The sequence below is a fragment of the Ambystoma mexicanum genome, chromosome 7p (genome assembly GCF_040938575.1).
Source record: "Ambystoma mexicanum isolate Mex_15411 chromosome 7p, UKY_AmexF1_1, whole genome shotgun sequence".
NCBI classification, from domain to species: Eukaryota; Metazoa; Chordata; class Amphibia; order Caudata; family Ambystomatidae; genus Ambystoma; species Ambystoma mexicanum.
In genome coordinates, this window is record NC_090939.1 from 732,509,991 (window position 1) to 732,535,844 (window position 25,854).

Below are 25,854 nucleotides of genomic sequence, written 5' to 3' on the forward strand. Positions count from 1 at the left end.
GTTGTAGGTGACAGTTTTCCGGTTCCGTAAGGGCATAGATTCTACTGCATGGAGGTTGTGCACCGGGTATGAGGTCGATTTCCGAATCAGGCTCTGTTTGATTTCTATCAGAAACTCTGACTACTTTCTTGGATGTTTTTATAGGGCAATCCCGTAGAAAATGTCCTGAGGCCACACAGTACAGACACAACTGCATCTGTCGTCTCCTTCCTCTTTCTTTTTGAGTTAAGGGTCCCTTAACCCCCCCGATCAGCATTGGTTCTGATGCATCTGTTCCTTTGGGAGTTACATTGGGTTTAACCAATACCCGATTCTCGAACTTAGCTCGATCAGCTTTTCTATTCTGAAGTCGGTGGTCTAGCTGGACCACTAAATCTATATATTCTGCGTAATCCTGAGGTGGGTTCACAACTTGGGCCAAAACATCTTTGAGTTCACCCCGAAGTGCACAATGAAATAAAGTAATTCGCTTTACCTCTGGCCATCCGGTTTCCACCACCAACCTATTGAAGGTTGCGATATAAGTTAGCAGGTCCTGGTTTCCTTGTCGTAGGGATAGAAGTTCGTTATCCAGGGCATGTCCCTGTGAATGTCTGGCGAATAATCTTTCCATGTTCAATTGAAAACCCTGAAAATCCTGAAGAAGAGGGTCATCCTGGTTGACTAATGGAATTGACCAATCCGCTGCGCTGCCACTAAGGTATGACAGTACAAAGGCTACTTTGGCTTGGTCGTTTGGAAAAGCTCCTGGTCTGCATAAAAAGTGCAAGCAGCATTGGTTCATGAACACGGCAAACCTTTTCGGGTCCCCAGCAAAGCATTCGGGTGGAGCGAAAGGAATGCTCCCTGGTAGAACCACTTGCACAGGGCTGCTCGATGAAACGGGGGTTGAATTCCCCCCAAGTCCAGGTAGTGGTGTTTGCCCGGCTTGGTTTTGCAGCAGTTGTCTGGCAAGATCATCAGTGCACTCCTTTGACACAATCAGTTCTCTCCTGAGGGCATTAGTTTCTTGGCGCGTGGAGTTTTCTTCTGCCCTAAGTTCTCCTAACAATTGGGCTAGTTGGTGGTTTCTGAGGTCTCCATTACGCCCGGGTGGGGGTTTGAAGATAGGCTTTGCGTTCTGTTACGCTCACCTGGTTCCCAAAGGGGCGTCGATCAGACCCGGACAGCTGCGGTCTCCACCAACGTGATGCGTAGTGAAGAGATGACAGTCTGGACTTGCCCACCTAATCTTGTCTGCTGGACTCGTAGAAGTATTCTCCTGCAAGTGGAGAAAGGGATTTAGCCACCCGTGGACTTTAGTGATGCCCCCCTCAACAGTTCTTGTTCTCCGCACTAATCACCTCCGATATCCCCTTTTGGTAACTTCACCTTATGTTTTTAAATGATGAGCTCTCCATCCTGCATGGCATGCAGGGGCGCGTAGATACCAGTTACTTCACTGGGTTGAAGGTACTGGAGGAGTTCCGGAGGAATATTGACTCCAGTGTCTATAAAGTTCAAAGAGTTCAATATGTCCGATGTTCACTCTTGTTCCATTCTCTCATTAGGTTGCAGCTGGGTCCAAAAGAATATTGCCTGGAGGCAGCTGATGGCGTTCAGGTAAGAGTCTGTATTACCAAACACTGTCCAGTAAAAGTTGCATGAGTTTAACTTGCTGTTTTCTCTCCCTTTATAGGTGTGGCATAGGAAGATGCAGCGAATTAAAGAATAATACCTCCCGAAGTCCAACTAAGGGCTTAGCAAAACCATTCAACTGAGGCAGTACAAGACTCCACTCTTAGTATAAGGCTGTACCACCTGAGTATATGGTAGCATAGACAGAGCAACCAGGCTTATCTTAGGAGGGAGAGAGGGCAGTAGACACTGTACAAGTGAAATTCTAATACGAATGATCCAAAGAAACACTGAAACACTATGTATTGTAAAAATAAAGGATTTATTTAAATACAGGTAGGCCCAGATAATTCTAGGGGTGAGTAAGTACTAAAACATTATAAGAAATCACAGTATAAAAACACAACACTATACTTGAAAGCACACAGACCCAAGTATCAACCTTATTTGGAACACCTAACAGTAGTTCTAGGGAAGTCAAAACCTTGTTATACACATTTAGTATAGGTCAAGCCTATTCATTGGGAGTAAAAGACCAATGGTTACTTTCAGATGACATTCAGTAATACAAGGGCAGTAGGCCCTTCCAGTTGTGCAGTGACTCTTGGAACAAATCAGATAAAGAGGCAACTGGACAATATACTTATGGTGAATAGTGAAACACTTATCCTAGGTGCAGTAAAAACCTATAACTGCTTTTGTCATACCACACAGTTATACCAGGTGAGTAAAACCTAAGGATGTAATATACAATTACAGATGCTTGTGAAATCAGGGACCCCGAGATTGAGGTAAGCAATAACTCTGGTAACTTGTTTTGGATGGCACACAGCTAACACAGGGTATGTAAAACCCACATACTTTAACTTCACAATGAAGGGGAAAGTAAAACCCAATGTCACTCTTTACTGAATAGTAATTCTAGGTAGGCAACAACCTAATGTAGACTTACTTATTAAGGACAGGCTAGCAGCAAGTCAAGGGAAGCAAGACCCAGTTGGGGGACACTCATACAGTTATCCAACAGGACTAACCTGGTGAAACCAACACATTACTTTTATAAAGAGGCACAACCTAATCACAGGAAAGTAAAATACCTTCACATCTACTTTCTATTAGTGTGGCAAAAAAGTGGCTAATCAAGAAAAGATATTGACCATACTTTTAAGAATAGTGCATCACACATTCAAGATCAGTAAACACTTTTGTAACTTTTCACTCTTAGAATTACAGTTACCAACCAACTCTTTACAAGTAAGTAAAACACTTGATTTCTTTTCTAGGCAGAAGTCCCAATCCCTTCAAAGTCTTTCCCTCCTTATTCTTGGAGCATGAGTGTACTCAGTGGCAGAAGGGGGGGGTCACTAGTACTGGTGACCAACAGGCAGTGTTAGAATAGGTTCTTCAGTAGCAAAGTCAGGAAAACTGGGCAAACAGGTGAATACTTTGCTTTTAGAGTTTGAAGAGTGTCCAGGGGCTTCACAGAAGACACCCGAGCAGGATTCTAGCAGTGGGACTGGGTGCACTTGACGAGGGACCTCCCAATCACAGATAACACCCCAGGACTACACAGAAATGCCAAAAGGCTTAAGTTAAGTATATACCCAAGCCAACACAGTACCTCAGCAATGAAGAAGAGATTGCAGCAGGAGAACCTCAGGTACTGCAGCCAAATACCCGTCCAGTGGATTCCTTGTCCTGGAGACTGAACACAAGACCTCAGAAGGGACTTTGCAGCAGGGATTGATGAAGAAGGCTCTAGGCAAGATTTCCCTTGCAGCTGAATGCGGTTCTGCAGATTTGGCACCTTTTCAAGGAGCACAGAAGACAGAATATCGCAATTGAATTCTCGTCATTACAAAGGTCCTGCACCCTTGTGAGGGGACTTTTCAGACTCAATTCATGTCTCTGGAGATACACCAAGATGTCCACAAAGTTTCAGCAAGATTCAGAATTCGGAAGACCATGCACCGCACAGTGGTTGGAGGTCCGAGGGTATTGGAGTATTGCAAGAATGCAAGGTCGTAGCAACCCGTGGGATGGCTCAAAATGCAGGTCTTTTTGAGTCTAGTGGGTCTCACCAGGCTCTGGTCTATTTTCTTGAGTCTAGTGGGTCTCACCAGGCTCTGGTCAATTTTGACTGCCAATACCTACTGGTTCTTTTATTATGCTATTACTTTGATTAATTTCACCACAACAATCAATTAAGGCAAGCACCATCAGTCGCTGGCCATTTGCCCAAAAAGATTCACCAAACAATTTTCAAGTCTACACAATAATATTCGTTTTACTTCTTTGTTTATGGTTCTTTCGATTCTTACTATCCTATTTGTATTATTGACAATCTAAGAATCTTATATTGTTCTATTTTTTCAACTCCTGTCCTCCTCTGATTAATTGATTGACTGGTGCCAATTGCTTGTCTTTTAGCATCTAATAACCAATCAAATATATTACTTTCATTTTATAGTTTCAGCCCACAACCTATATTATCACAACTAATACAAAACACGTCAACCTTTTACACTAATATTTTCACAAACCCAAACAAAAATGTGCACGCTACTTTCTATGGTCGTCTTCCTTACTTTCTCTAGCAAGAGTATCTCATCTCTTTTTTACTCCATTTTGGAGTGTGTCGCACAACCTTCTTTTGCTCTTTTCTGCAGGAATCCCTTAAATAATACTCAGTCACAGAGTTTGATGCAGTCCCTTCTATTGCGCTTGAGATTGGGAATCGAGGCATATCTCCTTTAATCAAATCCTGTTACATTCCCCACTATATACACATGCAATATAATCCTGCCCCCTTTTATTTGCCACTTTTTATGCTTCTACTTACATCCGTTTGTTCAGCTCAAGATCTTTGGTATCGACTCTTGCCCAATCAACCACTTCGCCTTCCATCCATGGGGCGTCAGCACGGACTGGTTAGGAATTTCTTCTTAGGGGCACTTGCTGACCGTCTCTGGTTACATGTGTATTTTTCTCTCATTCTCCACATGAAATTCTGCAGTCATCCGGCTAATGGTGGAAGAAGTCAAGAATCCGAGGGTCTGGATCTTGAACCATCTGCACTGCTACCAAAATGTGCAGTAGCACCCGGTGAGTATCAAGTGCTTGACAAGATTACCACAACAACTAATTACGAGCCCAAATAACTGGGAAGGTTGAAAGGATATGACAAAATACTACTTTATTATCAGTTCAATAAAGAAGGGAAATCTGGCAAGCATAACAAATCACAGCTTACTCATTCTCCAATACATTTCCATTGCACAAAGGCTTTATACCTCAATATGCATCGGCTATGAAATCATCCTACATGGCAAATAATAAAAAAACCTATTGGGTGGAGGGATTGGTTAAGGGAACATATATACCTATAGCTTATTTAGCGGTTAGTAACATCATTGGCTGCCCTTTATCTGGTAGGTATGCCTAGAACAACCTCTAACTACATATAATACAGATAACAGTAGAATAACAGCAGCAGATTGGTTTCTGCAACAATGTATGGTCCATCATCGCGTAGGCCACCCTGATTGGTTGGCATTCTCTTCCATCCTTGGACAATCGGCTTGTTAGAAGCATGTCAGCAAAATGAAACCCAGGTGCAGGGAATAAAGTCAGACAACTGCCCAGTTGGCCAATTAGCCTCACCAACTCTCACCAGGTAGGCCCAAAGCCAAGGCCTCTTCTTTTCTAGCTGACCTTGCTGATTGTTCTCTTCCCGGAAAGTTTGAGGGAGTGAGGGTACATTGCTGTCTTCTTCTGGAGTGTTATGAATAGGCCTTGTTTTCTGGTCTGGCACCACATGTGAGGAGACCATGATTTGTCCATTCTGTCCTTTTATTTAGTGCTATTTGATTCAATTATAATGGGTGCTATTTATCTCTTTGGCCTCTGTAGAATTGGTTGCAGGGGAGGCTCATCCATAATGGGCAGTGGGCGTCGACCCACCGGGTCTTGGCCCCCTCTCCCTTATTATGGAGGAACCATCCCAGTAAAATACCAGCACTCTCTAGGCTGTGTTTTCAGCTGAGGGAGTGTTCTTAACTGTGAAAGGGAAACTATGTCCCTTTCACATTTACATTTCCCCAGCCACGCCAACTCAATGAGCCATGCAAGGCTGGGGCGTTTTCCTCCCCAGCCTCGTATGGCTCATTGGAAATGCTGACTGGGGAACGGCACATCATTGTGTGCAAGGGGACGCTCTGTGCCTCCTCACACATACAGACAGAACAGGCTGGAGTGGGGTGTCTCCGGACCCACGCTCAGGCCCCTTGCATGCATGTGAGTGCATGATGGATGTTCGTGTTAATGAAACAGAGTGCTTGCTCTGTGTATGCTGTGTAAAGGTGTGTGTTTGTATGTTTATTATTCAAATATGGGTATGGATGCATGTATGCTTGTCTTATGGATGAGTGCATGATGGGTGCTTGTGACTGTGAATGTGGCAGTGCTTGCTGTGTGTATGTTGTGTAAGTGTGTGTGTGCGTGTGTGTGTATTTGTGCTGGTCCGAGATGATTTTGGTGAGTGGGGGTAAGAGGTTTGTACAACAAAGGCATATTATAAATGCCTTTGTTGCACAACTCTCTTCCCCACTGGCCAAAATCAGCTCTCCATCTGAGGTGCTGTGGGGCCCAGCGGACACGGATGGTATTTTCTTAATAGACATCTATGATAGATGGCTAGAAACAGATACCATGCCTGCCCCCGGGGCTCCCCAGCACCTTGCATACACACATAATCACTTTGATTGTTTGAGTTTGTTGTTTTGAGGCCCAGCGACAGGCATGATATTTCTTTATGCAAAAAAGATAGCAGGCACCCCTCTCTCGAAAGAGCACAGCATGATAACCTGTTCTGTGGTTTTTACCCACTCTTAGAGTCTGCAGCAATCACATTTAGCTTACTATACTTTTCACCAAGGAGAAATATCCATTTGCATATCAGTCTTTGTCCCGCCCACAAGGGCAGTCCAGCATCGAAGTGCCAGGCAAACCTCCTTTGAACAAGAGTACCAACAGAAAATCCATACACCTGTTTCGACCTTGTTGGGCCTCATCAGTGAGGTGGAGTTGTGCCACTCTGAGCACAGTGAGCAAAGAGTCCATGTCTGGGTTGCCCCAGGTAGCTTAAGGTGACCAACCCCAAGTTCCATACAAATATGCAAAAAAGGTAGCAGGCACCCCTCTCCCGAAAGAAAATGGTATGATAACATGTTCTGTGGTTTTTACCCACTGTGGGAGTCTGCAGACATTGCTTTTAGCTCACTGTACTTTTCACAAAGGAGGAATATCCATTTGCATATCAGTCTTTGTCCCGCCCATCTAGAATAGATGTCTAGTACAAAATACCATACCTGCCCTCCTTCCCCCCCAGCGCTTTGAATGCACACTTAATCACTTTGAGTGTGTGTGTATGTGTGTGTGTGTGTGTGTTTGTGTTTGACGCTGTGAGGCCCAGGGGACAGGCATGGTATTATTATACTGGACATCTATGATAGATGGCTGTAAAAAACACCATCCCGCTCCCTGATCCCCCAGTGCCTGGCAAACACATAACCACATTGATTGTGTGCATGTGTGAGGAGCTCGGGACCCAGGGGGCAGGCGTGTTCTTTTTCTACTGGGCATCTATGATAGGTGGCCAATAAAAAAAAACATGCTTTACCCCAGTGCCCCCCAGTGCCTCGCAATCACACATAATCACATTCATCATGATTGTAATGATGTCTGACTTCAAGGTGCTGGCACACCATGGAGCAGGCATGGCATTTTTACAGCGCATGTTTGATAAAGCAACCATGATTTGTGGTATTATGCAGCTAGACTGGCATTCCAATGCAGCCAGACTAGTCATTTCTTATTGTGGCATGACATTTTTTATTGGACATCTTTCATAAAGCAAGCATGATAAGTGTTATTACGAAGCAGGACTGGCATTTTTTATGCTACCAGTCTAGCCATTTCTTATTGAGACATGAGATTTTGTACTGCCCATCTTTAATAAAACAAGCAGTATCAGTTGTATTATTCTTACTGTGGCATGACATTTTGTATTGGACATCTGTGGTAAAACAAGCATAGTAAGTGTTATTATGTAGCTCGACTGGCATTTTAGTACAGCCAGTTTGGACATGTTTTCATACTTTGGTATGCATTTCTAATGGTAAAGCCAACTGGAGTATGTTCTTATGTGGGGATAATGCCATATATTGGCAGAACAAAAATGGACCTGTTACATTATAGTATAATTACTGGCATTATGCACAAAGCAAACATGAGTATGTTCTTATATGGGAATAATAGGGTATAATGTTGCAGTCAGCATGGAAATGTATGGGCACAGCCAGTGTGAAAATGTTTTATACTGGCACATATTGTGGGGAAAGGCATCATAGAAATGTGTTGGAGAAATGCTCCTGTGCACTGTTGGTGACTTGCAGCTATTGCATTGTTTTCACGAGTTATCCTACAAATCCCAATTGCAAACTGTTTGGCTTTTTACCCAATTTTTCTAAGAAAAGTGTGATCTACAATGCGCAATTTGTACACATTGTTTTTTAATTAATTCAGGGGGGAACCCCCAAGCTCTCCTTGAGTGATGTGGTCTTGGTCGCTATGCTCGTTCGCTCTGATATATCTGGGATACATATTTACACCCCTCCAGTTAAATAATTCACCAGCCGCCACTGCTTAGTTGCTTCGTCTTGCATATGTTTTCTTAATTTTTAATTGTACAATACTTGGCACTTGCAAATATTTACTCCTTTGCTTAATCTAAGAGAAATATGTCTTACGTAGATGGCTTATCCTCTTCAACTCCTTTTGTACTTTGAGTTGATTCTCACTGTGACATCTTTGAACCTTCGCCAAACAAATATTCTTTGCTCTTCCGCGATTTTGTATTTCAGTGCCTGTCAGCTCTGCAGCACTGGTCTCTCTCCCTGGGTTTTTAGCTTGCTATTAAACGAAACCCGACGTCCATCTTCTCAACATGGCTGCTTTACCCACGTAAGATTTTCTATTGTAGCAAGCTTCTATGTTTCTCATCTACCTTGCGTTTCTGCGTATATACATTTATTGCATTTCTTCTTATTTATCTTCTTAGTATATATGATTTCTTCATACTCATATGTTCATTTACTTTGTTAATACAGTTACATCTTCATTCTTTGAGTATTTGCATGTCGTTTCAGTATGTCATTGTGTGTTCTCGTTATGAGGTCAACTTTACACCTGTCTGACGTTACTTATAATTCTTCTACGTCTGGTGGTATCTGCAGACTTCCTTCTGCCACTTCAGTTTGAGGATACATTTGGTATGGTTGTCGGAGCACATAACGTCTTTCATATCATCAATGCAGTTTTGGGACGATACAAGTTGTCATGCTGAGTGCTTTCTTACAGCTCTTCCAATGTGACAGAGGTGAGGGGGCGTACTCCGTGAGTGACGTGCACATCTCCTTCTCTACCCTGCGTTCTGGCCTACTGGTCAAACGCTGGTACATCTGCAAGGGAGAGCCTTGTTTCACTGCGATCTAGGCCTCCTGGCTGAACATCAGTAGAGCTGCAAGTGACAGCCCCCATTTCCCCTGCGGCGGTGAGCAACCTCTCTGCCATTCACAGTCCACTGCTGGGTCCCAAAGTCAGAGGCAGCGCACTGCCACTTAGCCACAGACTTGAAAGCCGAGGACAAGAGCACGGAAATGATCAAGAGCCGGCGAGCAGACCCGCCTCAGCGGACCTCGCAAGGGGCAGCAGATGCTGCAGTCGTCCAAAGAACACAAGAAAGGGCTCCAAAACTTCCCACCTCGTTCCCTCACAAAATAGTGAGAGGTTTGGAGGAGATGGGGATGAGAAGAGGATAAAGGCAGAATATAAAGGAGAAAAGATGTGAAAGAAGTCAAAGGAGAGAGAGAGATGGTCAGAAAGTGGGGAAAATGTAGTGGGGAGGGTGGCAGAGGAAGAATGGAGGGACATGAGTTGTGGTGAACGATGTGAAGAGCATGCAGAATGATATAATGTGGCATTTATAACGTGCCTATACACAAGTATGGAGATATAGGAGAGGGGGAGTTCAGAAAAGGAGGATGTGGGAAAAAATAAGGCAGTGGGAGAGACTGGTAGATAGGTGGGCAAAATGAGTGGGATGAGAGGCGGTGGGGTAATTAAAGGAGTTAGTTGGGTGAAATGGCGGGTGGGTATGGGGTACAAAGGGTGCAGGCAGAGTGGGTACGCAAGGGTGGATCATTGGAGAGAATTTGGGTAGGTGTGTGGTCAAGTTTGACAGGTGGTGGGGTGCAAGAGAGTAGTATAGTGGGTTGGTACAGGAAATGTGAGTGAAGTTGGTGGTGGGAGTCAGAAAGAGAGTGGGTGCTCCTATGGGAGAGGCTGGGAAGGTAGAAAAGGCCACTAGGATGTGGGCAGTTAAGAAAAGAGGATGACAGAAGATGGGTGCTATGGGGAGAGGCACAGAGTGTTATGGGGAAATGTGATTAGGAGAGGGGTTCAATGGAGGGGGGAGGGAAAGGTGGTTGGGAGAGAGGGGGTTGGGGAGAGAGGTGGTGAGGCGAAAGTGGGATGGTGTGGGAAAGAGTTGGTGGGTGTGATAGGTGTGGTAGGAAATGAAGGTGGAAAGTGGGTGGATGTGGAGACACTTGGGTGGGGCAAGAAGTAAGGAGGTTGGTGGAGATAAAGCTGAGATAAAGAAGGAGTGTGTGTGATAGGGTAGCAGGAGTTTGTAAGGTATGCAGACTGGTGGGATAGCGTGAGCCATTGGGGAAGAAGAGCTTAGAAAACAGTGGGTGGAAGAGGGTGATTGGTAAGTGGAAGGAGAGAAGCAGAAGTGAGGTAGAATGGGGCATAGTGTGCGCAGTGAGGAGAGGAAAGGGGTGATGAGTACGAGAAGAGAGGGGAATGGCTAAGAGATTGCAAAAGGGGGAACAAGGGTACAGAAGATGAGATGCAGAAGGCAAAGAGATAGGTAACTGGTACTGGAGAATAAAGGAGATAGGGTGCCAGAAGGGGAGAGGGGTCAGAGAGTTGATAGGGAAAATGGGGAATGGAGAAGAAGTGGGGATGGGGGATAAAATGAAGGAGGAAAGGTGAGAGGAAGTGAGGCTACGAGGTGGAGAAGGTTTGAAGAAGAGGCGAGAAAAGGTGAGAAGAGAGAAGAGAAATGTAAGGTATGCAGAGAAAAGAGGGCGGTGAGCTATGAAGGAGAAAGAGAGAAGAGTTGAGATGTTGGGTGGATAGTATGGGAGGAGAGAGGCTAATGTGAAAGAGAACAGGTTGTGAGTGAGGAAGGAGGGGCCAGCAGAAGGAAAGAGGAGCTGGGGGTGAGGTGGGCAGAGGAGAAGTAGGAAAGAGGTGGATCGATGATTTTGGGGAAGAAAGTGGACTAGTGCATAAGAGCTGGGCAGATATTTGAGGGAGTGGAGAGTGGGAGGAAAAGAGTGAGTGAAGTGAAAACAGCAGTGAGAGGAGGAAGAGGGTCTGGTAGAGGGAGAGATGTGAGAGACGGTAGAGAAGGGAGAGATGGTAGGGTGGTGAAGAGATGAGGAGAGAGGGAGAAGATAGGGTGGGGACTAAGGAGTCTGAAGATGATTGTGAGGGAGAGATAAGGACGGAAGGTAAAATAGGGGAGGGGAGTAGAGGGTGAGGGGAAGATGAAAGAATGGGGAGGTGGAAGAGAATGTGGCAGTTGCAGGAGTCAAGGATGGTGTTAGGAGGGGGACAGGTTGGTGTGTATGCATGAAATATTGATGGCAGTTGGCAGAACTGGTGGCTCGGTGGGGCATAGATTGGAGAGTGCATGTGTGGGAAATGGGTGGTGTGCGTGGGACATTGGGTAAAGGCAGGTGGATTTGAGAGGGGCAGACAGTGGTGCGGTGGGGGGATGCAGGGAGGGGAGGTGGCAAAGAATCAGAAAGTGAGTGTATGCCAATGTGGAGAGGGTGAGAATAGTTAGAGATGTTTGGGTGTGATGTGGGTAGTGAGAGGAAGCAGTGAGTCTATGGGAACAGTGTAGTGTGGGAGAGGGTCTGGGCTTGTGGAAGAACTGTGTCAGGAGAGGGATTAGGTGGCAGTGATGTGGGTGATGGGAAGGGGGCGGGAGGTTGGATTGGGGAGAGAGATGGGAGAGAGATGGCTGGTGGATGTGTTAGTAAATAGGGGTGGGTAGTTGAGTGGAGCAGAATGAAGTGGGTGTGAAAGTGAGGTTGGTTGGGTGGAGTAAAGTTGGTGAGGTGAAAGTTATAGAGACGATTGGAAAGGGAGGGGTTCAGGGGTTCAATAGGAAGGGGCAATGGATTGGCGAGATGAAGGGTGCGAATGGGTTTTGGATGATGGATGTGTAATTGGGGATGAGGGGGATTGGTGTAGGTCTGACTGATATGAGTTTGGTGAGGTAGTGGTGGAGTTTGGTAAAGGAAATAGGTAGCCTTGAGAAAATTAGAGTTCAACAATGATTCGAGTTTCAGAATGTCAAGATTGAAATGTGGTTCATAAGTAACATTGAGGTATGGAAGTCAAGATTGAAATACGGAGCATGAGGAAGATTCTGAAAATGGTTTTAGGTTGGGAGACTCTGCTGAGCGAGTGGGGAGCAGGAGTAGGCCGTTAAGTGTGAAATCGGGGTTTCAAGTTTGTATTCACTTTGGTATTCAGTTCAGTATTTACTTTGTTTCATTTGATGATTTACTCACCTTTGTTCCTTGTCCATTGCCTCCTTGAATTCATTCATTCAGGCCACCCCTCTTCAGATCCAGGTCACTTTATGCCCCTTTCTCATGAAGTGCACCTACCCAACCAAGGTCCTGATCTCCAATGCTGCAGCTCTTCTTCTAAATTACCGAATGCGTGGGCGGAACCACGCAGGCGCTCCCCCCCCCCCCCCAGCCCAGCCTTTTATACCAGGGGCTTGCTATAATGGAGAGTTTACGACGTGTAATGATGGCATCACAGCAGTACTGGTGATACCATGTGACTGAAGGGGAGGGAAAAGCAAAACCGGAAGTCTTTATACATCTCTTATAAATTAATGAGCATAATCAGACCATTCACTGTACTTAAAAGACTGCTGTGTGCTTTGCTCTTTGTGTGCATAATGGGATCTGGTTCCACGATCCTCTCTTTCCCTCTGCTGCTGTGTATGTTCCCCCCTGTGCTCACTCTCATGTCTTCATGCGCTTGAGCTCTTGTGACACCAGAGAGCTGCAACAGGGACATCCTTGTTGATCTAGACTCTGAGACTCTGAGTTCCTGTTTTCCTGATGCTAATGTGAGGTCGGGGAGCCTTCCAAAGACATTTTAACAAATACCGACTCTTCTTGGACTTCACTTGAAATGATTGAATGTGTATTGAGTGTCATGCTTTCTCTAATCTCAACATAGATGATTCTCTCATCATAAATCAGTTGGGGTCTTGTTGAAGGCTTATCCTGGGTTCAAAGGGATGTAGCATTCTAACGGCAGTGGAGATTCTGTCCGTCTTTTACTGCCCCCCTGCTCAAGGTTCCTGTTTGCAACTTAGTAAACATTATGCTGTGAGAGAGGGTGTAAAGGCAGAAGTATTTGAAAAACAATTTTACAAATACTTGCACCATCGGCTTAGGAAAATCTTTAGTATTTTTAAATATGTGCACGTGGGCCTGCTTCAGAATTTTAGATAATCTGAGCCCCATTTACTCTTATGGGAAGCCCACAATCGTACATCCAAACGACGCAGGACAAAGCACACCAAACGTACGCCCATTTTATTACCAAATGTAGCGGCTGGATGCCCTGTGTAGACTTAGGTTCGACCCTAAGCCTGACTGTGTTTCTGTGTAGCATGCTTTTTGAAACCCTATTCCTTCCTGTCCACTACTTTTATTTATACAGCTAAATCTGACTAATGTTGTCTTTTAAACTATTCCCAAAGCACTCACCTAAGCAGCGTCTTGGCATAGGCAAAATTTGATGGACAATGGGCCTCATTATGAGTGTGCCAATCCGGTAACAACTACTGGCTAAGCTACCGGCACCGTTGTTACCGGACCGGCACACTCTGAGTTCTGCGGGCGGGTGCCTTTCCACCCACCAGGTCTGACCTGGCGGGCGGAGCGGCACCCGCTCGCAGAACTTGACGGATGCACCGGCACTGTTGCACGCAGTCCTAAGGGACTCAATGGGAATGGGGAGTCATTTTTCCCGTCGCCTGGCTATGGGGAATTACGGGGACCGCCAGGGCTGCAATGCCTCGCTAATTCTCCATTGGCAGGCGCCAGAAAAAAAATGACCCTGGCGGCAGCCGTGTTGTTTTTACCGGCACAGCTACCGCCAGGGTTGTAATGAGGATGATTTCACATGTGGATTTTGACTTAAATCCCATGACGGATTAGGGCACTTTAACCATCGAGCCAGTCAACCAGACTGGCTAAAGGAAAGTCAAGCCTGCCATCTGTGTTAACAAATGTGGAAGGAGCCTGAAACTCAGCAAACAATATAGACTCTCATCTAGCCAAACATGTATTTTGTTTTCAGAAAATAGAAAATACAAAAAGTTTACCTAATGTCAGGATAGCGCACAACATAATATAGCAAAATAGTATCGCCATTAACAGTACCTAGTTAATTACGATCACAGAAAGGAGAATGTTGCTCTTGTATAGAAAATGCTTAATGTTACCATAAAAAAGGATGAACATTCTTTATAATACAATAAACCTTAAACAGACCACTAAGCTCACCAACATCCCCTATCTCTCTGGATATGATTAATAATCAATAAATCAGATGATGCCCCACCTTTCCATTGGTTAGTTTAAACATGTATATCGGGCACCTTTATTTACTTATTCGAATTATTAGAAATGGCCCACAGATGAAGCAATTGTCATGATAACGAGGGGGGCGAGAGGGATGCACAAATGAGGCTAGCAAGAAGTGTGTGGTTCATAACAAAAAAGTGTATTCCTTCCTAATGCAGAAAAGGAAAACCAAAGAAAGAAGAAGTCAGTCTCTTGCAGTATTGTCTTGGGTAGGGCTCGATGTCCATAGTCCAATGTCTTTTGACACACCCTTGCCCTTGCCTCTGTATTACGGATTATGGGGTTCCCAAACCCTCTTCTTTCAGGTCTACCCTGACACTCTGCTGGCCAAGACACATCACTGGTGAAGATTCTCCCCCAGCAGTTTGAGTCAGCGCAGGACCCTTACCCAGTCTCCTTGGGATTGAGACTCCTGTCCACCTCCATGTCATAAGATTCTGGGTGTGGTATCTTCCCTTCTCTAAGTGCCTTTAGTAACCTCCCCTGCCCTGTGTAGCTACAACATCTTGTGCCTCCTCCCATCTGTATGAACTGCCCTGGACTGACCTGGTCCACCGGAACCACTCTGCTCTCACTGACTATGGGACATGCCTGTCCTCTTCCTCCTTGTCTGGCTAGGTAATTATATCTCCCCCTCTAGTCAGATGGACTATTCCTCACCTCTCTTTCACCAGGCTCTCGCCAGCAAGGTTAACTCTCCACCCAACATGCTTTCAGACGGTTACTCTTCCACTCCAGCAAATCTTCTAGATAGTAACTCCCTCATCATTCCTCCGCCAACAACAATCTCATGTGGTAACTCTCCTCCAGTAACTCTCTCGCCCTCCAACCTCCTCCAGTCCCCTTCCACTGCCTTCCTACTCCAAACACCTTTACTTCTCCAACCTTTTGCAAACTCCTGCCTCCAGCTCCTTCCCCAACCTTCCACACCACTAGTCTGATCCAGCAGGCTTTTATAGCCTGACCACTTCTTCTCTTGACTGAGATTTTGATTAATGTTTTGCACCTGTGTGGTGTAGGTTAGGCAGGCTTGTAGTTATTATGTGCTGGACTCCAGTGAGCTGTGGGTATGGGGGGTACATTCTGAAGTTATATCAAGGACGGCTGCCATTTTGGATTTGACACAGGCTCTAAGTATGATCTTGATTTGTCTCCCCAGGGAGGTTGTCTGGAGTGGCCTGTCATGAATATTGTCAGCTGGTATGTGAAGCATGTAAATTAGAAGTTTGCAAATCTTTGTGTAAGCATTCATAGTTGATTAATGGTGCGAGCTGGTGTCCACTGCATGAGCTTTGCAAAATTTGATTTCCCTGAGGCGTCCCAGGACTGATAAGTTCAAGAAAATGATGAATGCACATTTTCTTGGCTGTTGAATGACTGTCAGATGCAATTTTATATCTGTGGGAATCCCGTGGACCGCATTCAGAGTTTTATGGTCATTATACTAATAGTTGAAGATTAAATCTTAATATTTGAATTTAACATAATTGATAGTGAACAGTTCATATACCCAAAGGAATATATAGTCATATTTGTATGAGCTTTTCTCTGGTCCTTGTGTGGATTCATATCATTGCAGATCCCCCACCTATGCTCATTAGAGCAGAAGCAAGGCAGGTCAATAAGGACTACCCTTGAGTATACAAAAATTAAATTAGAAATAGCTGAAAGATGGGGAAGTGCTGCCCAGCCTCTCCTGTTGATTACTTCCTTCCTGGCAGACAGAAACTGCTGAAAGCAGGCTATTTCGATGAATGCAATTTTATTGAACTATAAACCTAAAATAATTCTGAAAGTCAATGCTGTGTGGGAGCAGGACTTGCGAACAGAAACTACTGAGGAGCAATATCAACGAGCATGTCCACACACTAAGGAAGTATTACTTATTATTACTCGGAGAGGGCGCAATTAGAATGAAACAACCATTCTGATTGGCCCTCGTCGAGGCATTACCCGGCAGGGAATCCCTCGGCCGGGATTCCACAGCCATTTTACCCGGCGGGATGCGTGGCAGCCCGTCAACCAATGATGAGGCTTGAAGCTGGGCCATCCCTGCTCCGAGCCTCCCCCGGCTGAGAGGCTGCCTTCGCCCCCCACCGGGAACTCAGGTAAGGCTTTATTTTATTTTTTTCCCTTTCCTCCCTCCTCCCTGCCCTCCCCACCCCACTTACCTTCTGCCTCCTTTGTTCCCAGTGGGGGACAATGGCAGCCTCCAGCTGTGTGGAGGCTCAGAGCGGGGCCATCCCCGCTCCGCACTTCCACACGGCTGGAGGCTTCCATCGACCCCTGCCGGGACGCAGGTATGTTTTTTAAATTTAAAAAAAAAAAATTCCCCTCCGTCCTTTCCTCCCTCCCAACCCCACTTACCTTCTTCTCCTTTTTTTTCGCTACAATACTGCTAGCATTATCCCCAATAACATTTCTTAGCTTGGCAGTGGTCTTTCGAATGTGTTGCACATACCACAGCGGTGGATATCCATGGGCAATGCATAGACATTTTCCACATTTAATAGATTTGTGTGTGGAAGAGACGGGGCAGGGAACGGACCTCTGTCTTCGCCAGCCTTATCACCAAACAAATGTGACAGAATTTATGCCAGCATTTACACTAGGAAAAAGCAGGTGGATTCCGTAGAAATCCATTGTAAACATGGCAGGCAGTGTTCACTCAATTTGCAATGCGCCAGGCAAAAGGGAGGCGTAAAGGAGATTGTGACTGCTTTTTACACCTGCATTTTGTACTTCTTAATGCAAGGGACACCCATTGCACAGAGGGAACCTGTTTGCACCTAAATGCAAATGCCAGCAGTCCCCCCTCTGTGTAATTTATGGGGCCTTGCAACATGAGACCCTCTCACTTTATTCACTAACCTTGAACAGATGAACGACTGTGGGGGTCATTGTCTACTGGGCAGAGCGGTAAAACAAGGCACAATGATTTTACAACTGAATTTACAGCTCCAGGACATTTCCATCCACTTTGAAAGCAGAGTAGGGACAAAAAGTAGAATTAACCTTTTCGCCGTGCTTTCCTCTTCCTTCAAGGTGCTTTTTATTGGACTGCTCCGTGCAGTTTTTGTGCGGGTGCATTCGTGTGGAAATCCTCCATTTAGCACCTGCTAAAAGCTGGCAGATTCCATAGGAATCCACTGTAAATGTTGCCTGCAAAGCATCATTTGCAGTCAGCATTTAAATATTTTACAACACAGAGTGTGAAAATAAAGAGTAAATTTGATGTTGCCTGTTTTAACTATTTGCTTGCAAACTCTGTTTTGTAAAAGTTGAGAATTGCATGTAGGGGACCCAAAAACACATAAGTGCTTACAGTGGAAGTCCTCTGCATGCAATTGCACTTTCTTTTGGAAAATTACCAACTAAGGGGATGTTCCAGCCCCTGCAGGCGGCGCTCGAGGGACGTTCCACATAGCGGGGGCACCCCTCTGGAAGCCCCCCTCCCCGCTATGGAGGTCCCTACCCCTTCCGCTCTATCACGAGTGGGGGCGGGCGTCCCCATGGCAGGCCCTTCCGGCCACCCCTGGGGATGGCCTACAAATACCGAGGAGGACTGCAAGAACGGCCTCTTTGCAGTCCTCCTCCGTTGAATTCCCCACCCACCCGCACCCAATGGTAGGTTAGGGAGCACAATTGGGTTGAACTAGGGGGGGATCTAGGCAGGTAAAGACAGGGAGATTGGAATGAGGGTGGACGGAGGATCAAGGTGTAAGTGGCGGAGTTGTAAACAGTTTCAAGGGTTGGCTTGCTTTGTTGGGTAGTAATTGATCACATTTTTAACCAGAGAGCGAGGTGTCAATGGAGGTAATGGAGAATGGTTTCAAATGATTCTTCAATTGGTATTAATATTACATTTTCAGAGTGGATCATGGTGTAAGTAAGTTCAAAGGAAATTGGGTTAAATTGTTTGCTTCATACTGTAAAAATTGCATTTCTTCAGAAGAGTGTAGGGTATGAATAGGGAAAAGGTTTAAAAGACCTGCAGACTTCAATTTGTATTAAATTTTCGTTTTCAGCGGGCAACGGGGTGTAAGTGGGTGCAAAGGATAGTGTTTTTAAGGTTCTTGTTGCAGGGGGTATAGTTGTTCTAATTTTTAGCATAGAACGGGGTGTGTGGCGGGGAAAGGGTTTTAAAATGTTTTGCATGCTTCCATTTGTATTAATTTTTACGTTTTCAGCAGAGATCGAGGTGTAAGTGGTTGAAGGGAATTGTGTGAAATTCCTGGCTTTATTTTGTATGAATTGTTCCTTTTTTCTCACAGGCGGAGTCAGGGGCAGTCCTAGTCGGGGAGGAGTACGCCGCCGCTTGAACCGTGGGCGGTTTCCCGATGGCCGTACCCGAGCCAAAGTCGGACAACGGGCATTGGATCCCTATGGACACTGGAGACTCCTCACCTTCATGTGCAGTGGCCTGAGGGAGAAGCACTCTGTGCACCAATCTGGCGCAAATGTCCGGTGACTTGCGACATGCATGGGGGCGGCAAGGGGACACCGGAACAGTCAGAAGTTTTGCCCACTTTTTGGGGGCTAGGCATTTTGTGGTATAGATGGTCATGAACCATGGTGCTTCAGGGCTGGGACTGCCCCCTTTGTATTGTATGCTCCAATAAACTGTGATCTGTGTTTCCAAAAATGTAAACCATTGTCAGACTATTATTCACTGACTGCTCAGGTTTTGGTTCCCAAGGTATGTCATCCTCACACGACAAGGGGGGGCGCCAATGGGGGCTGACACCGCTATGTCATCTCACAAGGACTTCAATCAGTAGCGTGCAGGTTTAATACACAACTTTGCATATCATGCAAGAAATATCCTCCGAATGGGATTCTAATGTCCCTGTAGAGTCTAGGTCCCTGTGACGGTATGCAGCATTATCTGTGCACACTAAAAGCGTGTGCAGTTGTTAGGGATCAATAGTAATACTGTCTGTCATGTTTTTCATGGTGACCACCATTAATGTTTTATCCATGGGGATTCTCAGCATGAACTCGTACCAGGCAAGGCAAGCAGGACTCCACTTGGACTTCAGTGTCCTACACCACTTCAGGTGGAAAATCAGGAAAATACCATAGCCCAGACAATGGAGGGGGATGCAGTCGGGCACTTTCGAATGCTTACTCCTCGTGATTATGCCACAGAGCATTCTTCCTGACTTTGTCACACCAGATTATCCACTGAATGTGTGGGAGAGTTTAAACCGAGCTGAAAGAGTGACAGCATTGATAGTGCTCTGGGGCTAGATCATAGAAAGTCATCAGTGATAGCCAGTGCTGGAAATTGACGAAATGTACTGAGGGAACTGACCTTCACCCCTTCAATGCACAGGGGAGGGGATAGTAGGTAGGGGGGAGGCAAGTTGTCAGTAGTGTGGGTGGGATTGTGGGGCGTAGCTATGTGTTGAATAATGTGTGTTCCCTAAATAGAAGATGCTGGCTGCTTTGCATAAAAATAAAGTGCATTTTGGGAATGTAACCTGGCTGCTAATTTATCAAACATGTCTGTAATAGTAATTCAAACGTGCATTCCTTCTGAGCATGTAATCCACACTTGGTATGGTGCTCATTTCATCTGTCAGACTAGTAACCCTGACAGTAAAATGTGTGCAAAGAATGTGGGATAAATGCAGCTTTGGACTGTGTTATTGCTTGAGTTTGGTCTGTCCTGGTAAGCACTTTTAGAAGCAATTTGGAAATGTTGCATATGGCTGGCGTTGAGGTTTGTGATTCGTGCACATTTCTAGACAGTCTCATCAAGTTGGGGGTTGGTTTGGGCCTTGGCAGTCCTGTAAAATGATTTTTGCAGGAGAGCAGCTTAGTCTTGTTCCGGCACAATTCCACCCCGGGTGACATTCAATTTTTCATTATTTATTACTAGTGGCAGGACCTAGTGCAACAATGGACAAGCCCAAAAATAACATTTCTACTGACTGACCATTGCAGACCCATTTTGCAGTGGCTGGTGCAAACGTTGCCCTGAAATGTACACTAGCCGGCACAAAATGGAGACCAGAGAAAGATAGAAACCGAAGAGGAACTTATTGACAATGTCCGAACTGCAAACATTGAAACGTTTTTAGTGTCACAAGCTCTGACACTTTGCTACCTCAGAATAGTTTCCTGCCATTGGTCCAAAGTAAGCTTATTGTGAAATGAAATGGCACTACACTGCAATGTGTAGAAAGAAAAAGGTAGACATCTCACATACAAGAAAGTGATGACTTGCACCAAGAGGCCTTAAATTATACCTCTGCCATTCCCCATCTTCAAGCTTAATTTTTAACACTTCTATACACTTTTTTCCAACGTTTTCTTCTGTTTTTGTGTTCGAAAATGTTTGTGAATGTCGGACATAATCACAGACTTTCTGGACAGTGCCTCATGACCACGCACGCAGGTGCAGCATGATGATGTGTTCGCGAACGCCTCTGCACTTTGCAAATAGGTCCATGACTTGCGAACAGTTCTGAACTGCATTTTCCAGCTTATCTAGTACATTTGAAGCTCAAAATCTATGCTTGCACAGCTCCTACACCTATTCTTACTCATTATCCATTAACAATATAGTACACAGCACATACTTGGAAGCATATTAGAAAAACTGCTGTTTATCTTAAGAATGGCATCAGCTATTGCCATCCCTCCTCCCCAAGAGCCACCACCACGACCAGCACTAGCTGGAGGACCTACACAACGAAAAGACGCGCAATACTTCAAAAGACAATTAATAGGACCAGGACGATGAGGTAGTGGAAGTACCCACCTCTGGCACCCAGAAAGAATCATGGGTAGGATAGTTCTTTACCACTTTTGGGAATATACCAAAGACTACAGCTAGCAAAGTGAAATGCAATGAGTGCAACTGTGTACTCAGTCATGGCTACCTGGGCAGTACTCCTACGGGACTTCCTCCATGTTCCCCCACACCAAATCCAACGACAGCAATGCTCTCAGAAAGGCTGTTACTTTCTTAGGAAGTAGTTGGCTGTCTTCCTCTAACTCATGTTCCTCAACCAATACTGTAACCACACAGCCTACTTTTGTGAGACACAAAATCCCACCACCTACATTGCAAGTGATAAAAGAGGATGTTGATCCATAACTTTCGAAGACAACAGTACTCAGTATGTACTACAACACACTACTCTGCAGGGGTAAGCAATTTTGAAGTGCTTTTGCAGCTGTAATAAAGGAGCATGAGATACTCTGACCCCTACCTTAGATGTAACACACACGCAACATTTTCTGCTGTCCGCCTGCCCCTCCATATTTGGGGTTGGTGCCCCTTCCCTCATTTCCTTCCCCACCTTACTTTCTGGACCCTCCTGCAACAACAACATAAAATACAATTAAAAAAATAAAAAGGTTTCTTTAGGACCCATCTCTCACAGACTTATAGACTCCCTCTACATTTTTCAGTGAAGTATTTAGTTTCAATAAGATTCTCCAACATTCCCATTTGCATGTTCTACTATACTAATGGAAATAACAGACAATTGTATACTAGAGAAAAAAAAAATCTTCTCTCCAGTATACAATTAACACAAAATAACCCATTGCCCTTTAGGAATATCCAAAGTCTCTGCTTTCCTCTGTCTAGCCCATGCCTTATTAGAAAACCGAGATTGCATATACACACAATCACATAAGACAGCCCTTCTACTCTTTTTACTGTTATGCTTGTAAAACTCCCTCATTTGCCTGCTTTAAACCATTCACACATACATCCACCAATCACTTAAAAAAGCTCCACATGTAGCCTATCAACACATTAAACTTCCACCCACCAACTGCCACTTTACAATGTTCTACAAATCTCTTGCATCTGCATTTCCCATACTTATATAAACAGAATTATACATAGTGCTCCTGTAAATGCACATATGCATTGTGCAGTGAGAGAACTCCATAAATAAAAGGGGCAGTACGGTTGGACAGTGCTCATGGGAGCCCAGGAGGAAAGTGCCAAGGGATGCCAAGGCAGGAGGCCACTAGCTAACTGCTGGGGCACAGGAGTCCCAAGGGTGGGGTACATTTTAACCATGACGTCCCTTTAACAACCTTTTTTTCTGTCAATTGAATAGGTTTTTATAAGTGAACATTTCATAATGTAACATCACTATATATAAATGATTAATAATCCCTCTCTTAAAATATATTAAACAACTATAAACCTCCTTTAACAAACATATTTTGCAACACATACTTATGTGTATCGTTATCAGCAGCGTATCATGGGGATGCAAGTCATTGTTCAATTGCTGAGGGCATGAGGCTCAACCATGACACCAGCCCCACCAAACCACCACCGTTATCCACTGCACCTACCCAGCATCCTATTTCAGTGTCCACTATACCCGCATAATGTTACCAATGGCCAGTGCTCATGGCTTGCATGGCCGGTCTCCACAAATTTGCTGTAATCCCGTCCGGCATTCCGGTAGCAGCCGCAAGCAGATTTTTTTTCCCATTTAAACCTTGAGCTTCTGCTATGCTGCATGCCCCAATAAGTAAACCAGAGTAGGCATTCATCTTTGCTGAGGGCAAGGCCAATTGTGCATGCACCAAACTTATATCACTATGTTTTATGCCGCTGCCCATGGCAGAAATGTTATATCACTATTCTGTGTACTTACGTTTCGGCACATTCAAAAAATAAAACACAGGCCAAATTTGCAAAAGCATCCTTTCAGGTCCTGGCTAATGCTCCTTGCACAAGTTTGCTGCAATCCCATCCGGCATTCCAGGCAGCAGCAGTAAGCAGAATATGTTTTCCCATTTAAACCTAGATCATTGCTATGCCGCATGCCCTGATAAGTAAATCAGAGTAGGTATTCTTCCTTGCCGGGGGCCAGGCCCATTGTCCATGCACCAAACATATATCACTATTTTCTGTGCTGCTGCCCATGACTGAAATGTTATATCACTATTTTGTGTACTAACATTTTGACACTTTCAACAAAAAAACAGGTCTAATTTGCAAAAGCATCCTTTCAGGTCCTTGCAGATGCTCCTGGCGCAGGTCTGCTGCAATCCCGTCCAGTACTCTGGCCTACAGCTGCAAGAAGAAATATTTTTCCCATTTAAACATAGAGCTTAGGCCATGCTGCTTGTGCCAATAAGTAAATCACAGTAGGCATTCGTCCTTGTCAAGGACTAGGCCCATTGTCCGTGTGTAATGGAGGTCTCAAATTAAATATATATTGAATCAACAGCTGAATGAAGTGGAGGCCCCCCCACTTAAACCTAAACAGAGAAAGACATACGGACTAATATAATGTTGTAATTATGTGAAATTGGTATTCATAATGTTATTATATAAAAGTATTCAAAAAAGCATCGTATTTATAACATAGAAAAATGTCATTACCATGATGTAGTAAGGTGGCAAGGCACAGAATGGACAATAACATTTTCTGTACAGAGACAGAAAATCGCCTGGGCTAAACGCCTTTAATGAAAATGCATGTACTGAAAATGTGGCTAAAATGAGCAACAAGTGTAGAAAGAGATCATTTTAAAGTTGAAACATTCAAGGGTGGTAAGCTGTCAGAAACTTGACGAATGGGCAGAACCTAGACGTTTAATTAGGCCATGTCTGAAAACCTTATCTGAAGAATCCAGCTGCACAAATTATAATTGAACAGAGCACTGAAGAAGAGTCAGGAATGCATGCAGGAGCTTATTTCATTCTGAAGGGTTAGTCCAATTAAAAATAATTGCCCAATGAGCTAATGTTTAACGATGAAGTTGCTTAAGACTGTGTAGGAAAAGGTGGGGGCAGATTGCTCCCTCACATTTTGCTATAAAATTGAGCTCTGTGTAATGCTGGGGGTGGTTGAGTGAGGGAACATGACCACAGTGAATAGGTGTGCACTGTGTCAGCAGTGGCATGAAATAAACCCTTATGAACTTAACATTCTCTTTGCCATATCCTTGAGTTGTCCTTATTGAATTGTATTGGAGTATGTGAATCCTGCACCCCAACCTCCTCAAGGTGCAGCTATCTTGTTTTACAGGTACTAGAGGGTGTGCTCTGACCTATGGGCCCGTCAGAGGACTCTGCACCCTCCTGTACATTTTGTAGCAGAGGATGGTTCATGACCATCAACTATTGATTAAAATAAGACACCTAATGGCCGTTGACACAAAGTAACTTTAGGTCTTCGGCAAAATCACGAGTCCTTTGCCATTTCTGGCTGAGTAGACTGTGAATCTCCCTGTAGACAATGATAGTGTAATTGAGACTGCAGATGGGACCTGAAGGAGCCCGTATTTATGAACAATCTCCATTTCCATTCCTATGGGCTGCGGACCAGACGAAAAACTGAAGAAGCCAGTGATCGCAAGGGTCGGCGGGGCGGGAAAACAAAAGGTGACTGAAAACTGCCCTAGCCGATGGAGACAGGGACACAGGGAGAAATATTAATGGCAGTCAAGATTTCGGATAAACCAAAAACATTTAAAAATCAATAACAAGAGTAAAATATTCATGAGGGGCTTGCATGCAGCCGACCAGATCGTGTTTGATTTTGACATGTCACGTTATGTTGTCTAGTTGTTGTATGTTATGGCTGATGTGATTTATCTTATGGCATAACTGAATGTGCACTGTAAAAATATTGGAACTAGTATAACAATGGTATTTTAAGCTATTTAAGCAAAATTAAAAAATTGGCGTCAAGCCAAGGTTTTGAAATTGCAAAAAATTGCATTAAAATAGGTGATCAGATATTATAGTTTAAAGCACACAAATTTGTGGTGATTGCAGCCCAAAAAGATTTAAACAGCCTGTGAAAAGTGCAAAAAAGCTGGTACACTTAGGGCAAACATATTTTGTTTCAAACCAGCAACTATGGAGTTAAATTTGTGATGTCCTCGTAGAAGACAGGAAAACTGATAAGTCGTGCTAAGAACGATGGATTTTTGCATTAAAATGGCTGAGTTGTAATGATTTAGGGAAGTGCTGTTCTTAATAGCGCGACAAGAGAAATAAAGACATGCTTGCTTTATGGCCCACGAAAGTGAGCAGTGATTTGTCAAGAAAGGAATGTGCAAAGACAGTTTTGAGATAAACACTGCCCGGCAAAACGACCCTGCCTTGCCAAGCTGTATGGGAAAAAAAGGCAGGCTAACAGCCGATGTAATTGTTAGGCTATTTCAGTGATCTGGAAAATGCTCGAGTGAATGCGTCTTATACATTGCATGTATTTTTTTTTTAAAATAAGGTGCTTTACATACAAAATGAGTGAGTACCATGGTAGAACAGCCCAGTTGTGAATGTTAAAGGCAGATATATATATGGGACTGACAAGAAGGGTCTGAAGGGCCAACAAGAGTGATACATTCTGATAAGTATGAACAGGCATGGGCAAAATGACATCTTTTGCGTGGTGCCAATGAG